This window comes from Corylus avellana, chromosome ca2 (assembly GCF_901000735.1).
Source record: "Corylus avellana chromosome ca2, CavTom2PMs-1.0".
Taxonomy (NCBI): Eukaryota; Viridiplantae; Streptophyta; class Magnoliopsida; order Fagales; family Betulaceae; genus Corylus; species Corylus avellana.
Genome location: NC_081542.1, coordinates 1,818,036 through 1,835,660, shown reverse-complemented (window position 1 = coordinate 1,835,660; position 17,625 = coordinate 1,818,036). Strand labels below are relative to the sequence as shown.

General features: G+C 39.2%; 1 pseudogene; it reads left to right on the top strand.

The window, feature by feature from the left end:
• The first annotated feature begins 946 nt into the window (after positions 1 to 946).
• Positions 947 to 17,072, top strand: LOC132173085 (uncharacterized; annotated as a pseudogene).
• Positions 17,073 to 17,625: the final 553 nt, after the last annotated feature.

The window sequence follows — 17,625 nt, the reverse complement described above, 5'->3', positions numbered from 1 at the left end:
CCGCTAGATGTCCACTGGATTGCCTATTTTATATTTGGGAATCCATATATATATATATATATATATATATAGATGAAACCCAAACCCATACAAAAGCTATCCTTATATATGTCCACTTCATTGCCCATTACTAGTGTTGCGTCGGCCCAGTAGATACCGGCCCATGGGCCGACATCCTGGACCCGGCGAGAACCAATTCCCCTCCCCAATTTTATGCTCCTCGAGGGCCTGAGACACACGATGTGAAAGGAAAAAAAAAAGCGAGGGAAAAGGAAAGGAGATGCGATTGTATAGTTAGCTCGACTCTCGATAGAGCATTTTCCCGGCGATAATACTTAACCCCCTAAGTTTTCTCTATATTACGTTTTTCTTAAAAATCTAAACGCTCATTTAGCAAGAGTAAAATATAAAAAATCTAATATTTGATTTATTTTAAAAATAACTTTCAAAATTTAATAAAGTAAAATTTTCTTTTCAAATTTAATTTTTATTTTAGAAACGCATTGTGAATGATCTAACCAATTCACTCCCACTGTTACAGTCTCTCTAATCCCGTCCCTCCAATCTCAGACTCAACGAAGCACTGGTCCGAGAGCTCAGCGTGAAGAAGCACTTGCACTGAAACCTTAGTCGTTGATTTTGAACGGAGCTAAGGTTTTTCTGCTCAGTCAACATGAGTCCTATTCAGAATTTCGAGCTGCAGTCTAGCCGTCTAGGAATTTCGTCGAGCCCGATATTTGTACTCTCTCTATCTTTCGCTCTCGCTGTTGCCAGTTCTCAAGTGTTTCTGATGAGGTGGTTTGGCTTTGCAATTTTAAAAAGTTCAGTTTTAAAATATATAGTGTTTAATAAAATTATGATTTAATCTTTAAAACTATACGTTTTATGCAATTTTTTTTTGTAAAAAAATACAATTCTAAACGATTTATTTTCTGCAAATCGCAATTTCAAACTCACCATGATTTTTGTTTATGATTTTATTGTTTATTTTTTCTGCAACAGCGATTCAGCAGAGGCTTCAGATGGCAATGGAGGTTCGCGACAGCCTCGAAATCGCGCACACGCCAGAGTACTTGAACTTTCTGAAATGCTACTTCCGGGCGTTCTCGGTGATTCTCTACAAAGCCTCAGTACGCGGATACGCCCGAGCACAAGCTCCGCAACATCGTGGTGGTGATCCTCAACCGCCTGCCTCACAGCGAGGTACTCCGCCCTTTCGTGCAGGAACTCCTGAAGGTCGCTATGCAGGTACTTTCTACCGACAACGAAGAGAACGGCTTGATTTGTATCCGCATAATCTTCGACCTCCTCAGGAACTTCAGTTCAACTGTAGAGACCGAGGTTCAACCCTTTTTGGACTTCGTTTGCAAGCTTTACCAGAACTTTAAGCTCACTGTTAGCCATTTCTTCGAAAACGGGACGGCAGGTGGGGAAGATGTGAAGCTTATGGATACGTCTTCGGCTTCGGATCAAGGTTTGGCGAATTTGGGGTCGGCCGGGACGGGGTAGCTCAACCCGAGTACGCGCTCGTTCAAGATAGTTACAGAGAGTCCGTTGGTGGTGATGTTTCTGTTTCAGTTGTATAGTCGGCTTGTTCAGACGAATATTCCTCACTTGTTGCCATTGATGGTTGCTGCTATATCGGTCCCGGGCCCAGAAAAGGTTCCTCCCCATCTGAAGACACATTTCATTGAGCTGAAGGGAGCGCAGGTTAAGGTATGTGCTTGTTGTTAATTGTATTTATACGTTAAAACAGTTCACTGAGTGAAATTTTAGCTATAGTTGTTTAAACATCGATACTGATTGTGGTCTCGATATGTAACTTTTCCTGCCATAAGATTTGTATTACTTTTAGGATGTGATTCTCTGCTTCTGAATTTGACAAGATAGAAATATACTGTTTTTGACTTGAGAGTGAGGATCTCTTTTATGCCCTTTTGGGAAGGAGCCTTAATGATTTAGAAGTGGTTGTTTGTGGAATGCTATCAAAAGGTTCAACATAAAATCGCAAAAAAAAGCATGACTGTAGCTGCATTTTTATTCATTTGTTTTTCCCCAAGTCCTACATTAACTGTTTGCTAATCTTAAATCTCTGCTGTTGCAGACAGTTTCTTTTTTAACTTACCTGTTGAAGAGCTTCGCTGATTATATCAGGCCACATGGAGAAAGCATATGCAAAAGCGTTGTCAATTTACTTGTTACTTGTTCAGATTCTGTGACCATTAGAAAGGTGAACATTCATTCCATTCTAGTTGTCTTCTCTTTTTGGATCTTTTTATTTCATTAGTCATAAAAAGTTATAAATGTTGGATGCAGGAGTTGTTGGTAGCCTTAAAACATGTTCTTGGAACAGATTTCAAGAGGGGTTTATTTCCTTTGATTGACGCGCTATTGGAAGAGAGGTAATATTGTGATCTTTTTTTCCCCTCTCTCCCAATGACTCCAAACTGTCATAAATCTTGATATAGAAAGTTGTATTGTCTTGTTGATTGGGGCAGATCTTGGGAGACACCACAATAATTTCGACATGGACAAAGTATTATCTTAAAAAGATTAGTATATAACTGCTTAAAATCTTAAAAACCTAAACCAGTAAATGACCAATAATAAAAGGGATTTGAGAAGAGTATGGTTCATTTTTTTTTTATTTTTTTTTATTTTTTTTTATTTTTTTTGTTCTTTAGCGAGGTAAAATTGTTCAAGCAGAAACCTTAAATACTGATACCCTTTTGGTTGGCCTTAGGGACTCCACATATTTTAGTCCTGACCACAAACCTAAAATTACACGAGTGGAAAGCTTAAATATAGATGCTGTTTTTGGTTTCTAATTCCTTAGGGATAGCACATATGTTAGTTAGGATCATAAACTCCCACCCATTATTCTAGTCTTAAATCTTACAAGAAGAAACTTCAAAATATGTACTCTTTAGTATGCTTTGATGCCTTTCCTTCATTGGTTACATCGAATAGGCATTTGCTTGGGACTACTGATTTTGTGTCTGTGCATGGATTGATTGTTTTCCAGTTTTTCTTATCTTGGCCCATTTGTTTGTGCACAATGACACCCACTGGCGTGTAAATGTTTGTGGCTATTTCTGATGCAAGCAAACTTTGCTTGTATAATCTTCCATTAATGTTTGGTGATTCTGTCAAATTTTTTTTTGATAAGTTGGTGATTCTGTCAAATTTTAACTTCCTATTCTACTCATCTGATATTTTTATACCTGTAAACACGTAAGTTGCTGATCAATACATTTCTTTTGACTGACCATGATTTTTACATACTGCTCTAGGTAAGTAGTCTTCATTTCTTCCATATCATTGGTCCTCTATTCCATTTTTGGATGTCTAAAAATATTGTCTACTTTGAAAAGTGAATGGACAAAATTTTAGTAACTTTTCTAACTTATCATTTACTTTGTTTGATAATTTAGTAGCCCATTTTCATTTGAAAGATAGTATATTAACTGATATCCCCTAAATAGTTGGTTCTCTTAAATGGGACCAACAATCTGAGACAGACGGAGTATTATTTTTGACTCCTTTGTTGAAGTTGAACAATTGGTTTAATTGACCCTTCTATTCAGGACTTTTAGGGTTCTAGTTGGAACTGGTCGGGCATGCTTTGAGATGTTGTGACCATTGGCTTATAGTCTACTGGCAGAGATTGTTCATCATGTTTGGGGCGACCTTGCCCTGTCTCAGGTACTGCTGTTTTAAGATGTTTGGGCAAATTGCACTGCTTCTATCCTCATCTCCAAGCAGGCGAGGTTTTGTTCAATTAGTACTCTGTAATGGTTAATGCAATGTTCAAATTTGCATGGTGGCAGTGTTTGGGCGCATTTTTTGTTTCAACTATTTTAGGTAGTTTCCAATTTTATCTTCCTAACCTCCATTTTACCTTTATACATGTTTTCCTATGTAGTCCCCATATATATTTTGTCAAAAATTAATGGTGACTTATTTCCTAGTTTATGCCATTATTTTTACTTTTAACATTGTCGTATCTTTAATATTATATACTTGCCTACCAACTAAATTAATATTATATATAATACCATAACTTGATCAGTAAAAAAAAAGGCTTTTTTTCCCCTCACCCCTTTTTAATCTCTCACGCTGCCGCCCTGCCACGCCTTTGGCTGAGCATATCGGCATGCCTGGACATGGAGGATATGTTCCCTGTTGGTCTCAATGGAGAGCTTGAGATGCATCTTGATGGAGGTGGTGCTTGTAACTTTTGCAACAGATTTGAAAAAAGAAGAAGGCTCGGTAAATTAGCTGGAGAGACTGGAGACAAGTGACCTAAGAAGTGCGTGTGGGAGCTTGCTGTGTAGTCAAGCAAAGTCAGTAGCCAATGTGTAGTCAAAACAGTAGGCATTGTGTGAATTTAGGTTTGATGGATAGTTATTGTATTACACAAGTCAGTCAGTAGTTAAGGTTTGATGGATAGTTATTGTATTACGTGTCCATAGTCTGCAAAGTTAACATGTTCCATATGTTGACATGTTGCCCTTGTTTTGAGTATCGTGTCCCAGGTGGCTACTGATTCAACTTCTTGTACTTAATGTCCCAGGTGGTAGGCTAACGATGATTAAAAGCACTCTTTCTAACCTACCCACGTATTATTTATCTCTGTTCCAGATTCCAGTGGGAGTGGCGAAGCGTATAAAAAAATACAAAGAGATTTCTTGTGGGGAGTTGTCAGTGACGAATTCAAGTTTCATTTGGTAAACTGGTCCAAATTGCAGCAGGTAATATTTCTAGATTTCATCTGTTATGGTAAAGAGTTGGTATACACCTACATAAACTCATACTTGTTTGTACTGAAGATAGCATGTCGATCTCTCTGTTCCATGCAGCTATTATTGAGCTTTTTCACCTGCTTCCCGTGGCTGCATCGAAGTTTCTTGATGAACTTGTAACCTTGACAATTGAATTGGAAGGAGCACTACCGCCAGGACAGGTGTACAGTGAGGTTAACAGTCCATATCGTCTTCCGCTAACCAAAATTTTAAATCGATATGCAACATCTGCTGTTGAATATTTTCTCAGTCGATTAAGTGAACCAAAAGACTTCAGGTGGTAAGTTGTACAGGGATGAATAAGTTGATTTTCTGAATTCATTATAGATCAGATATTAACTTCTTTCTGTTTGTAAAATTTAGGTTTATGTATATAATCCGATCAGATGCTGGCCACCCATTGAGAGATGAACTCGCAAAGTCACCACAGGAGATACTGTGAAATGCGTTCCCAAAATTTGCACCAAAATCTGATGTAGCTATGACTCCAGGAACTTCAAGTACCCCTGCTGCAATATTAGGCAACGAAGGCCTTGTTACTCCTCTACCTGATACTTCTATTCCAGCATCTGCCCCCTCTAGTGCAACTTCAGATTCTTATTTTCAGGGACTTGCACTTATCAAAACATTGGTCAAATTGATACCTAGCTGGTTACAGAATAACTGTCCTGTCTTTGATACGTTGGTACTTGTTTGGAAGTCACCTGCAAGAATATCTCGTTTGCATAATGAACAGGAGCTGAATTTAGTGCAAGTGAGTTTAGTTCGTTTTGCACAAGTCATTAAATTTCTGCTCTTTTGTTGTTTTGTTAGTGGGAGATTTTCATATAAAATCTTTCCTTCTCCCTGCTTTAAGATTATGCTAGATGCCTGTTTCATTGTGTCTAATGAAACCCTGTTCTTTTTCCACTGATATAATTATCCAATTCTCCTTTACTTGTCTGATTATTGAGTATGTACCTTTTTCAGTTTTCTATGTGGATTTTCCATGTAAAGTTTTTTGCTTTTCTGTTAACTAGCGACTCTGAGACGTTTTTTAATCACAATTTCTGAAATGCAGGTGAAAGAAAGCAAATCGCTTGTCAAATGCTTCCTGAATTATTTAAGACATGACAAGACAGAAGTCAATGTTCTTTTTGATATACTGTCCATCTTCCTGTTTCATACTCGCATTGATTATACCTTTCTGAAGGAGTTTTATATCATTGAGGTACTTTAATTCTTGGATCCGATAAGAGTTCTCTATCATATTTTAATTATTCATGTGATCATTTACTAGTGTGACCAATCGGTCATGATCATTTCAGGTTGCAGAAGGTTATCCGCCCAACATGAAAAAGGCGCTTCTCTTGCACTTTTTTAACATTTTCCAATCAAAACAACTTGGTCATGATCGTTTGGTGGTTGTAATGCAAATGCTTACTCTCCCAATGCTTGCTCACGCCTTCCAAAATGGCCAAAGTTGGGTGGTTGTTGAGCCTGCTATTATAAAAACAATTGTCGACAAACTTCTTGATCCTCCAGAAGAGGTGCTTTCTTGACTTCCTCCTCAAGTTTTATGTGTTTTGCGAATCTACTTGTCAATTCTTGTTATAACTAACTAAAATTGTGATGTCTAATCCTTTAAAACCAATAATTTAATGGTGGTTCCTTTTTTAATTAATATATCTCAAATATTCTGGATTTCTTTGTTAGGTTTCTTCCGAGTTTGATTTGCCTTTTGAGAATAGAACTTTTGCAGCTGGCCACACTGCTTCTTAAGTATCTCCAGAATGACCTTCTCCATCATAGGAAAGAGCTGATCAAGTTTGGCTGGAATCATCTCAAACGTGAAGATAGTGCCAGTAAGCAGTGGACATTTGTGAATGTTTGCCACTTCTTGGAGGCCTATCAGGCCCCAGAAAAAATTATTCTCCTGGTATGGTAGTATAGACTTCATATGTCTCTAGTGATTATTGTATCATAATGATATAATGCAGTTTGTTAGTGCAAGTTATTTATCTGATTTTATAATTTACCCAGGTTGGGATCAATCAAGTTATTTATCTTTCTGAATCTATCTCATCTGATGCTGTATTTTTTTCTTTTGGGGGGGACCGTTGGTTTGTGTATGATTTGTCATCTTTTTAGCTTTCTGCAAAATCTGGAATAGTTGGATTTTCTACCCTGTTGTCTATGGTCATATGAAATGCACATGTGCTTAAACATGCGCTGACATTTTTGCACGCAAAATATATATAAAGCAAATGTTTCTATATGTTATAATAATGCAATGAAATGGTAATCTGACTCAGATTTGAAACTGCAGGTTTTTGCAGCACTTCTTAGAACTTGCCAACCAGAAAGCAAACTGCTAGTCAAGCAGGCCCTTGATATACTAATGCCAGCACTACCTCGAAGGTTGCCTCTGGGGGATTCTCGTATCCCAATTTGGATATGGTACACAAAAAAAAATCTGGTTGAGGAGGGTCACTCAATTCCCAATTTGATTCACATTTTCCAGCTCATTGTTCGCCATTCAGATCTCTTCTACAGCTGCAGAGCACAGTTTGTACCGCAGATGGTGAATTCAGTCAATCGCCTTGGATTGCCATATAACTCCACAGCAGAAAACAGGCGTCTTGCCATTGAACTTGTTGGATTGGTGTTTGCTTGGGAAAGGCAAAGGCTAAATGAAATGAAAGTAGTAACTGATAGCGATGTAACCGGTCAGAGCAGTGACGCATTTAATCCTGGTTCTGCTGCTGCTGATCCTAAGCGTTCGGTGGATGGGTCTAATTTCCCTGAAGATTCAACCAAGCAAGTAAAAGTTGAGCCTGGTCTTCAATCCCTCTGTGTAATGTCACCCGGTGGTGCATCATCAATCCCTAACATTGAAACCCTTGGTTCTGCTAGCCAACCTGATGCAGAATTCAAGCCAAATGCTGCTATGGAAGAAATGGTTATCTGTTTTCTTATCAGGGTGAGGCTTTCTTTAGCTTGTGCTTTCATCTATGAATTAGATTGACTGATGATGCCAGATTACAGTTTCATTGAAGTTCCTGCTTTTGGGTGTCGAAGCCTCATAGATTTAGAATTTAAGGCTGTCTAACCCGTTGATGCCCTGCTTGTTTGCAACTTTCTTTGCACTATTGTCCAATTTGTAAATTTTTACTATAATCTATTTTCATTTGGTTCTTGACTTTGTTATATTGTCAGTTTAGTACTTCACATGTAACTCCAATTGATTTAAAAAGTCCATCTCTCACTAACAGATAAACAATCCATCCAATCCCCTCATATCCCACGATATACATGTAGACAGTGATGCAGTCCATGTCTGACTTGTATACGATGTATCTTAAAAGGCAGTTTCCAGAAATGCCTAAGTTGAGAATGCACTTACTAGAAAGAGTTACCATCTTTGCACTGGACAACTTTCTTTTGGTGCCCCAGTGCCATGTCTTTCATCTTGAATAAATCTGAGTTTAACATAATTTTATGACATTTCTGCCTACATTGATCTATCTAAATTTGTGATATTTTAATCATTCTGATGTTTGGTTTACAGTGTTTACTTATCTTTTTGAGAACAGGTTGCGTTGGTGATTGAGCCTAAGGACAAGGAAGCAAGTATAATGTACAAACAAGCTTTAGAGCTACTTTCACGAGCCTTAGAAGTGTGGCCTACGACCAATGTCAAATTCAATTATTTAGAAAATCTGCTGAGCAGTATTCAACCATCTCAGTCAAAGGACCCTTCCACTGCTCTTGTGCAGGGCTTAGATGTAGTGAACAAGGTTTTGGAGAAGCAGCCTCATTTTTTCATTAGAAACAACATCAACTAGATTTCTCAAGTATGCCCCTGATCCCTTTCTTGTAACTGATGGGTCTAATGACCAAAATTTTCATATTCGTCATTGGTTTATTTCTGTATTTTTTTTTTCTTTTGTAGATTCTTGAACCCTGTTTCAAGCACAAAATGTTAGATGCTGGAATGTCATTGTGCTCCCTGTTGAAGATGGTCTTTGTTGCTTTTCCCCTAGAAGCAGCCACTACGCCACAAGATGTTAAACAATTGTACCAGAAGGTAGCCGAGCTGATACAGAAGCACATTAATGCTATCACAGCTCCTCAAGCATCTAATGAAGATAGCACTGCTAGTTCAATTAGCTTTGTGCTGCTTGTCATTAAAACCTTGGCAGCGGTACAGAAGAACATCGTTGACCCTAAAATCTTGGTTCGTATTCTTCAGCGCCTGGCACGGGATATGGGATCATCAACTGGCTCTCATCTGAGACAAGTATGCCCTTATTTTCTTGTTTGTTTTCAAGACAGAGGTCAAATTGATAACCCTCCCTCCTCCTCCCCCTTTTAATGTGTTTTTAGTCAAACATAACTTTTGAGTTTTCTTGTTTTGCAAGGATTACTTTGGGTAGTGCAGAGTATTTCAGATTTGTTCTTGAGGGTCTAAAGATGGAGTAGATAGAAGGGATTTCAGTGATCATTTTTTCTCAGAACAGATTCTACACTGATAAATTTCCTTAGGAATTGGGTGTCAATTATGAACTTTCATTTTGTTTTTCAATCTTCAAATGACATCAGACTCTGACCATTGTTAATTATTAGATATTTGTTTCATCTTGTAAACTCTGAAGATGTTGATTTTTGGATCCATGGCCAACATTGTTGCCAGTCTGAGGCTGTCTGCCCAGTGTGCCGACTAGGTTGGTTTTGATGTGTCAGACCCATGTATGATGCGATTTGTCATGGTGATTATGTTTATTAAGTTTGGTTATTATTAATCCCACTTGATGTTTGTGTCGTAGTTGTCTATTCTGCTCTTGGGGTCTTCTCCAAGTTCTTATTTGCATGTTCAAAGTTGACTGCCTTGTAATTCTCATACACGAGGATCTTTATGTTTATTGGATATTATCACATTAACAGTGATTTTTACTTGACATGCTTTACTTTACTCATATGTTGAATTACATTAAGCAAGCTACCATCCATATCCAGGGCCAGAGAACCGATCCTGATTCTGCAGTCACTTCTTCTCGTCAAGGTGCTGATGTTGGATTAGTCATCTCTAATCTAAATTCTGTTTTGAAACTTATAAGTCAGAGGGTCATGCTTGTTCCAGAGTGCAAACGATCCATAACTCAGATCTTGAATGCCTTGCTCTCAGAGAAAGGTACTGATTGCAGTGTGCTTCTCTGCATTCTTGATGTGATAAAAGGGTAGATTGAAGATGACTTCAGCAAGCCAGGCACATCAGTCATGTCAAGTTCTTTTCTTGCTCCGAAGGAAATTGTTTCTTTTCTTCAGAAGCTTTCACAAGTTGATGAGCAAAACTTCTCCCCTAGTGCTCTAGAAGAGTGGGATAGGAAATATCTACAGCTTCTTTATGGAATTTGTGCTGATTCAAATAAGTAAGCAATATAGTTTTAGTCAACTTGTATTATACTCACCATGATTTTAACAGAATATTTTGATTGGCTTCCAGATATCCCTTGCCCCACCGTCAAGAGGTGTTTCAGAAAGTGGAAAGGCAATTCATGCTTGGTTTACACGCAAGAAATCCCGAAATTAGGATGAAATTCTTTTCACTTTATCATGAATCTCTTGGGAAAACATTGTTCACAAGGCTGCAGTACATTATCCAAATTCAGGACTGGGAAGCTTTGAGTGATGTCTTCTGGCTCAAACAAGGCCTTGACCTTCTTCTAGCAATCTTAGTTGAAGATAAACCTATTACACTTGCTCCAAACTCAGCTAGGGTGCCACCACTTGTGGCTTCAGGTCCTCTTCCAGATTGTTCTGGGATGCAGGATCAGATTGCTGATGTTCCAGAAGTCCCTGAGGATGCTCCTCTCACATTTGATGCCCTTGTTTATAAGCATGCACAGTTTCTAAACGAGATGAGCAAACTTAAGGTAACTCCATTTACCTTTTTGCAGTTGAGGGCCACACACTGTGTCAAGCTTTAAGGATTAGATATCTCTTTTGGGTTATTAGAAGTGAACTATTGTTGTTTTGTATAGTCTACACATGTCGCATTGTTTTTGTCTGCATGGTGCATTTGCTGTCTCAGTTAAGACAGCAACATTTGAATGTAAAGGTACCATCTTTGTTTTGTAGGTTCAAGTTTCTTATATATTTGCAAATCATTCTTTTCTTGGTCTTTTTAAAGATACTAGATAAATGGTTGTAACTTAATTCGCTTGATTCTTGGTTTAAGTATGTCAAAGTCCATTGTTTTGTTGTGGTGGTTGCTGTTGGTAAGCTGTCTTGACAAGCATGTCAGAATTTAGATTCTTAGTTGCTTAACGTAGATCAGTCATCATCTCTGAAGTTGATGTTTGACTCCCTTCTTTTAGGTGGCTGATCTTGTTGTTCCATTGAGTGAGTTGGCTCATACAGACGCTAATGTTGCATACCATTTGTGGGTGTTAGTATTTCCGATTGACTGGGTGACCTTAAACAAGGAAGAGCAGGTAGCACTAGCTAAACTAATGATTACTCTTCTATCAATAGATTATCATAAAAAGCAACAAGCCAGCAGGCCAAATGTTGTGCAAGAACTCCTAGATGGGCTTCAGTTGAGCCACCCTCAACCTCGGATGCCTAGTGAGCTGATTAAATATATTGGAAAGACTTACAATGCATGGCACATCGCGTTGGCTTTGCTGGAAAGTCACATCATGTTGTTCATGAATGATACGAAGTGCTCGAAGTCTCTGGCTGAGCTTTATCGCTTGCTTAATGAAGAAGATATGAGGTGTGGGTTGTGGAAGAAAAGATCAATCACTGCAGAAACCAGGGCTGGGCTTTCTCTAGTTCAACATGGTTAGTGGCAGCGTGCTCAAAATATCTTTTACCAAGCCATGTTTAAGGCAACTCAAGGAACATATAATAACACAGTACCAAAGGCTGAGATGTGTCTTTGGGAAGAACAATGGCTGTATTGTGCTAGTCAACTTAGTCAGTGGCATGCATTGGTGGACTTTGGAAAGAGTGTTGAGAGTTATGAAATACTTCTTGACAGTCTTTGGAAGTTGCCCGATTGGGCATATATGAAGGATCATGTAATTCCAAAGGCTCAAGTAGAAGAAACTCCAAAACTTTGTTTGATTCAAGCATTTTTTGCTCTTCATGATAGAAACACAAATGGTGTGGGGGATGCTGAAAACATAGTGGGGAAAGGTGTTGATATTGCTTTAGAACAATGGTGGCAGTTCCCAGAAATGTCTGTTCATGCCAGGATTCCTCTTTTGCAGCAATTCCAGCAGCTAGTTGAAGTTCAAGAATCAGCTAAAGTCCTTGTGGACATTGCAAGTGGTAACAAACCTTCTGGTGGTTCTGTTGGTGTGCATGGAAATCTTTATGCTGATCTCAGGGACATCCTTGAGACTTGGAGACTGAGAACTCCCAATAAATGGGACAATATGTCTGTTTGGTGTGATTTGCTCCAATGGAGAAATGAAATGTATAATGATGTCATTGATGCATTCAAGATTTTAGCAACACAAATACACAACTTCATCACCTTGGTTATCGTGACAAAGCATAGAATGTCAATAGGCTTGCTCACATTGCTCGTAAGCAAGACCTTTTTGATGTTTGTGTGACAATATTTGAAAAGATGTATGGCCATTCAACCATGGAAGTGCAGGTAATAGAAATTATAACAAATATTTTTGTCATATCAGGTAAGGTAGAAGGAACTGTATCCTCTTTGCATGAGTGCATTTATTCGTCATTTGCTGGTCCCGCTTTGCAGAATTTTTGGCCATTTAAGTTAAAACTGTCCAATTGATTTTATTCTACGGATAATGAAATCTTACTTTGTCACCCAGATGTAATTGTTTAGACGGTTGTTTGCTTTCATCATTTGGGTGGATTTTCTGGTAACTTTTAACTATGTCTAGACTTGTCTGGTGGTTATCTTGAATCTCCTCGATGGGCATAGAGCATGGAGTTTTCTTTCCTCCTGAGCTTGGATCTCTGTTTGTCAACTCTAAAGCAGTTAGTTAGTAGTTTTCTTCCCTACATTACCTGGCCTCCTCTTCTGGACATCAAATCTCTTTGGTCTTGAGGAGGGATAGCAGATGCAAGTGTCTCATCAGTTTTCAGTTGCGTGTTTGCAGGAGGCCTTTGTTAAGAGAACAAGCGAAGGCTCTTCTGGAAATGAAGGGGGAGCTTACCAATGGTCTTAATCTGATTAATAGCACTAACTTGGAATATTTTCCCGTGAAAAGCAAAGCAGAGATTGTTCGCCTTAAGGGGGATTTTTTGTTAAAGATAAATGACTGTGAAGGTGCTAATGTTGCATATTCTAATGCAATCGGCCTTTTCAAAAATTTGCCTAAAGGATGGATAAGCTGGGAAAATTATTGTGACATGGTATACATTTTCTTCTGCTTTTGATGCCATTAGTGTTACTGATGTCTTGTTTTCAATACTGAACTGCTGTCTGATACTTATAGGTTTATAAAGAAACCAATGACGAGATTTGGTTAGAATATGGTGTCAGCTGCTTTCTTCAAGGTATCAAGTTCGGTGTATCTAACTCAAGAAGCCATCTTGCTCGTGTTCCGTATCTTCTCAGCTTTGATACTCCCAATGAGCCTGTGGGCAGGGCATTTGACAAGTGCTTGGACCAAATACCCCACTGGGTTTGGCTTTCTTGGATTCCGCAACTCTTGCTTTCCCTGCAGAGGACAGAGGCTCCTCATTGCAAACTTAATTGTTCTGCTTAAAATTGCCACTGTATATCCACAGGTAAATTCTTTTCATTTGTGTATTGCAAATTGATTCAGTACAATACTTCATTATGATAGTAATCTTGAGATTCTCTTGCAGCAAAATCTCAGGCTCTGTATTACTGGCTGCGCACATATTTGCTTGAACGACGTGATGTTGCAAATAAGTCTGAACTAAGTAGACTGGCAATGGCCCAGCAAAGAATGCAGCAAGATGTCTCTAGCACTGGTGCTGGTTCTCTTGGTTTGGCTGATGGCAATGCGAGAATACAGGGTCATGGTGTATCCTCGGCTCAATCCAGTGGTGGAATCGGATCTCATGATGGTGGAAGCTCTCATGGGCAAGAACCTGAACACCCTGGTGCAGAGGGCAGTGTGCATGCAGGAAATGACCAAGCTTTGCACCAAAGTACTTCAACCATCAATGAAGGCAGTCAGAATGCATTAAGGCGTAGTGGTGCTTTAGGTTTGGTAGCTTCTGTGGCAAGTGCTTTTGATGCTGCAAAGGATATAATGGAGGGTCTCAGAAGCAAGCACACTAATTTGGCCAGTGAACTTGAGGTTATGATTTCCACATTTGATTTTTTAAGTTGAAGAAGTGATTTCCTCGTGTCTTGTTGCTCATAATTTTCAAGTCAAACTGCTCAGATATGTTTTTCCAGAAAATTGAATTTCATTTAATGTACCCTCATCTATAGAAATAGATTTTGAGAAACGGGGTAGGAAATATCTTGATTGGTTACCACAGTTCGTCATGCATTTCGATTAATTTTGGAAAAAGAAATTATGAGGAAAGTTGTGTGCGCGAGTCATATTCTGAACTCTATCCTGCTAAATGCTATAAACTAAACTTTCCATTTTTTTGGCAGGTTCTGCTCACTGAAATTGGTTCAAGGTTTGTAACTCTGCCAGAGGAGAGACTTCTTGCAGTGGTTACCGCGCTGCTCCACCGCTGTTACAAGTACCCTACTGCTACTACTGCAGAGGTTCCCCAATCTCTCAAGAAGGAGCTCTCTGGTGTTTGTAGGGCTTGCTTCGAATAAGCACGTTGATTTTGTGAGAGAGTACAAGCAGGATTTTGAACGTGATCTTGATCCAGAAAGCACAGCTACTTTCCCAGCCACCCTTTCTGATCTGACTGAACGATTGAAACATTGGAAAAACGTTCTCCAAAGTAATGTTGAGGACAGGTTTCCAGCTGTCTTGAAGCTGAAGGAGGAAAGCAGGGTGCTGCGTGACTTCCATGTGGTTGATGTTGAGGTTCCAGGACAGTATTTTAGTGATCAGGTAGGTTAAACCAGTAATTTGCATATTTTGGTTCTATATGATTGATTTTCTTAAAAAGAAGAGCCTTTTAATGCTTGAAATTGGCTCATGTTTCATATTTTTCGTCAGTGTCTTCTTTGCTGTTCTTATGAAAACACTGCACCATACAGGAAATTGCACCCGATCATACAGTGAAGTTGGACAGGGTTGGAGCTGATATTCCAATTGTGCGAAGACACGGATGTAGTTTCCGGCGTCTGGCTTTAATTGGCTCTGATGGCTCTCAACGTCATTTTATTGTCCGGACATCTTTGACCCCCAATGCTAGAAGTGATGAGCGCATATTGCAGCTTTTCCAGGTGATGAACCAAATGTTTGATAAGCACAAGGAATCAAGACACCGTCATATATGCATTCGCACGCCAATTATTATTCCTGTTTGGTCTCAGGTTATAAGCTTTTCCTTGTGTGGAAGTCTGATTTCCTTTACTTCTGCCTTTAATTTTTTGATCCATTAATATGATCTTTGACAAGATGATAAAAGAATTAAGCTTCACATGTGTTCAAAACTGCGGGACGTGCCAACAGGTGGTCCCACCAAGAATCATGTCCCTTTTCTTGATTCAGTTGGCGATTGCTGAAGCCAATGTATTCTAATAATTACTCACTGCATGAATAGGTCCGCATGGTAGAAGATGATTTGATGTACAGCACCTCTCTTGAGGTGTACGAGAATCACTGTGCAAGAAATGACCGAGAGGCAGATCAGCCCATCACTTATTTCAAGGAGCAATTGAACCAAGCTATATCTGGCCAAATCTCACCAGAAGCTGTTCTAGATCTCCGTCTCCAAGCCTATACTGAAATAACAAGAACTCTTGTAACTGACAGCATTTTCTCCCAATACATGTACAAGACGCTGCTGAGTGGAAACCATATGTGGGCTTTTAAAAAGCAATTTGCCATCCAATTGGCACTCTCAAGTTTCATGTCATTCATGCTACAAATTGGAGGAAGTTCCCCGAACAAGATATTATTTGCTAAGAACACTGGGAAAATATTCCAAACAGATTTTCATCCTGCATATGATGCAAATGGAATGATCGAGTTCAATGAACCCGTGCCATTTCGTCTGACGAGGAATATGCAAGCATTCTTCTCCCATTTTGGAGTAGAGGGCCTTATTGTGTCTGCTATGTGTGCTGCGACACAGGCTGTGGTTTCACCTAAAGTGAGTTTTACTGAGAAATATGTGTCAATATGATAGTTAAGAAACTGATTAATAACCACGCATTTGCCATGTTGCAGCAAAGTCGGCGTCTATGGCATCAATTAGCTATGTTTTTCCGGGATGAGCTTCTTTCTTGGTCTTGGAGAAGACCACTTGGCATGCCCCTGGCCCCCATTTCTGGAGGGGGTAGTACGAACCCCATTGAATTTAAACAGAAGGCCACTACCAATGTCGAGCATGTAATTGGCCGGATTAATGGAATAGCCCCACAGTTTTTCTCTAAAGAGATAAGCCCCTGCCTCCGATTTCACCATGTTAGGGAATTTTTTGTAAAAAAATGATGAAAACGTGGGAATGGAATGAAATGGAGAATGGGGATGTTTCCCTAAGGTGAGATTAGGGATGAAAAGCAATGAAACCTGTGGTTTAATTATCAAGGGAATCCTGCGCTCCACCCAACACAAAAGTGGGGCTTGAATACAATGTGTGATTTCCTTCCACCCATTCCCTTCTCAAATACATCCAAACATCAGAACAAAAGGGATTTCCTCCCCATTTTTTGCTTTCATTGCCTCCCTTTTCCCATTCAAACACGAGCTAGAATATAACAGATGCTTTATTCATATCTCATTCTGTGGTATTACTGACTTCTTCGTGAGCCTCTTATCAATTATTGTATTGTTTTTTCCTGCACTCAGGAGGAGAATGCCATGGAGCCGCCACTGTCGGTGCTGAGGGGTGTTACTGAGTTGGTTGAAGCTGCCTTGACCCCCAGGAACTTGTGCATGATGGATCCAACTTGGCATCCATGGTTTTGACCTCGGTACTTGAGCACCCATGGGCCGGTGACCGGATGGTAGTCTCTGTTAGAAGGTGGGTCACAAATCACAATTCTCTATCGTAAATAATGTAAATATTGATGTTGGCACTCTGAAAAATGAGTAGTAGTTTTGGTGCCATGTGTATAAATCATTTATTAGTTTAAGAAAATTCACGTGCAAATGCAAAATTCTTCTTTTTCCTGAATGTGTTGTTCTATGACTATCTAGCGTCTACATGCTTTGAAACCCAAGAAAATTCGTATGCACAAATTCTTTTCGTTTATTTATCACAATTTTGTTTTCAATAGACATTGGCGGGTTGCAGGGGATATTTGGCGAGGAATCCCCTTCAAAAATGTCTTAGGAATTCAAGAGAAGCGTTTGTTTTTCCGGTTGGAAACATCTATGAAAGTATGGTTTTTCTATATTTCTTTCATGTCAAAAGTGCTAAGAAACATCCACGGAGAACACTTGAATGCTTGGGACTCGCTATCTCCTATGCTAAACAAGACTCAGACCGCTTTTCTTGATTTCCTAAGCATTAAAAGGCTCTCGCGCTTTTGGAGAAGATCTCGTTTTCTTCTATTCGTAAAAGTTTACTGTTATTTCGACTGGTTATGGTTAATACGCAATATTCATTTATTTTTCCGTAAGCCTCTCTTAAATCTGTCCTTACTCATGTGGCTTTACTCTTTCATTAAAGAGACTCCTGCCATTTTTGGAGAAGATCTCGTGTTGCGGAGTTAAGTAAAATCCAT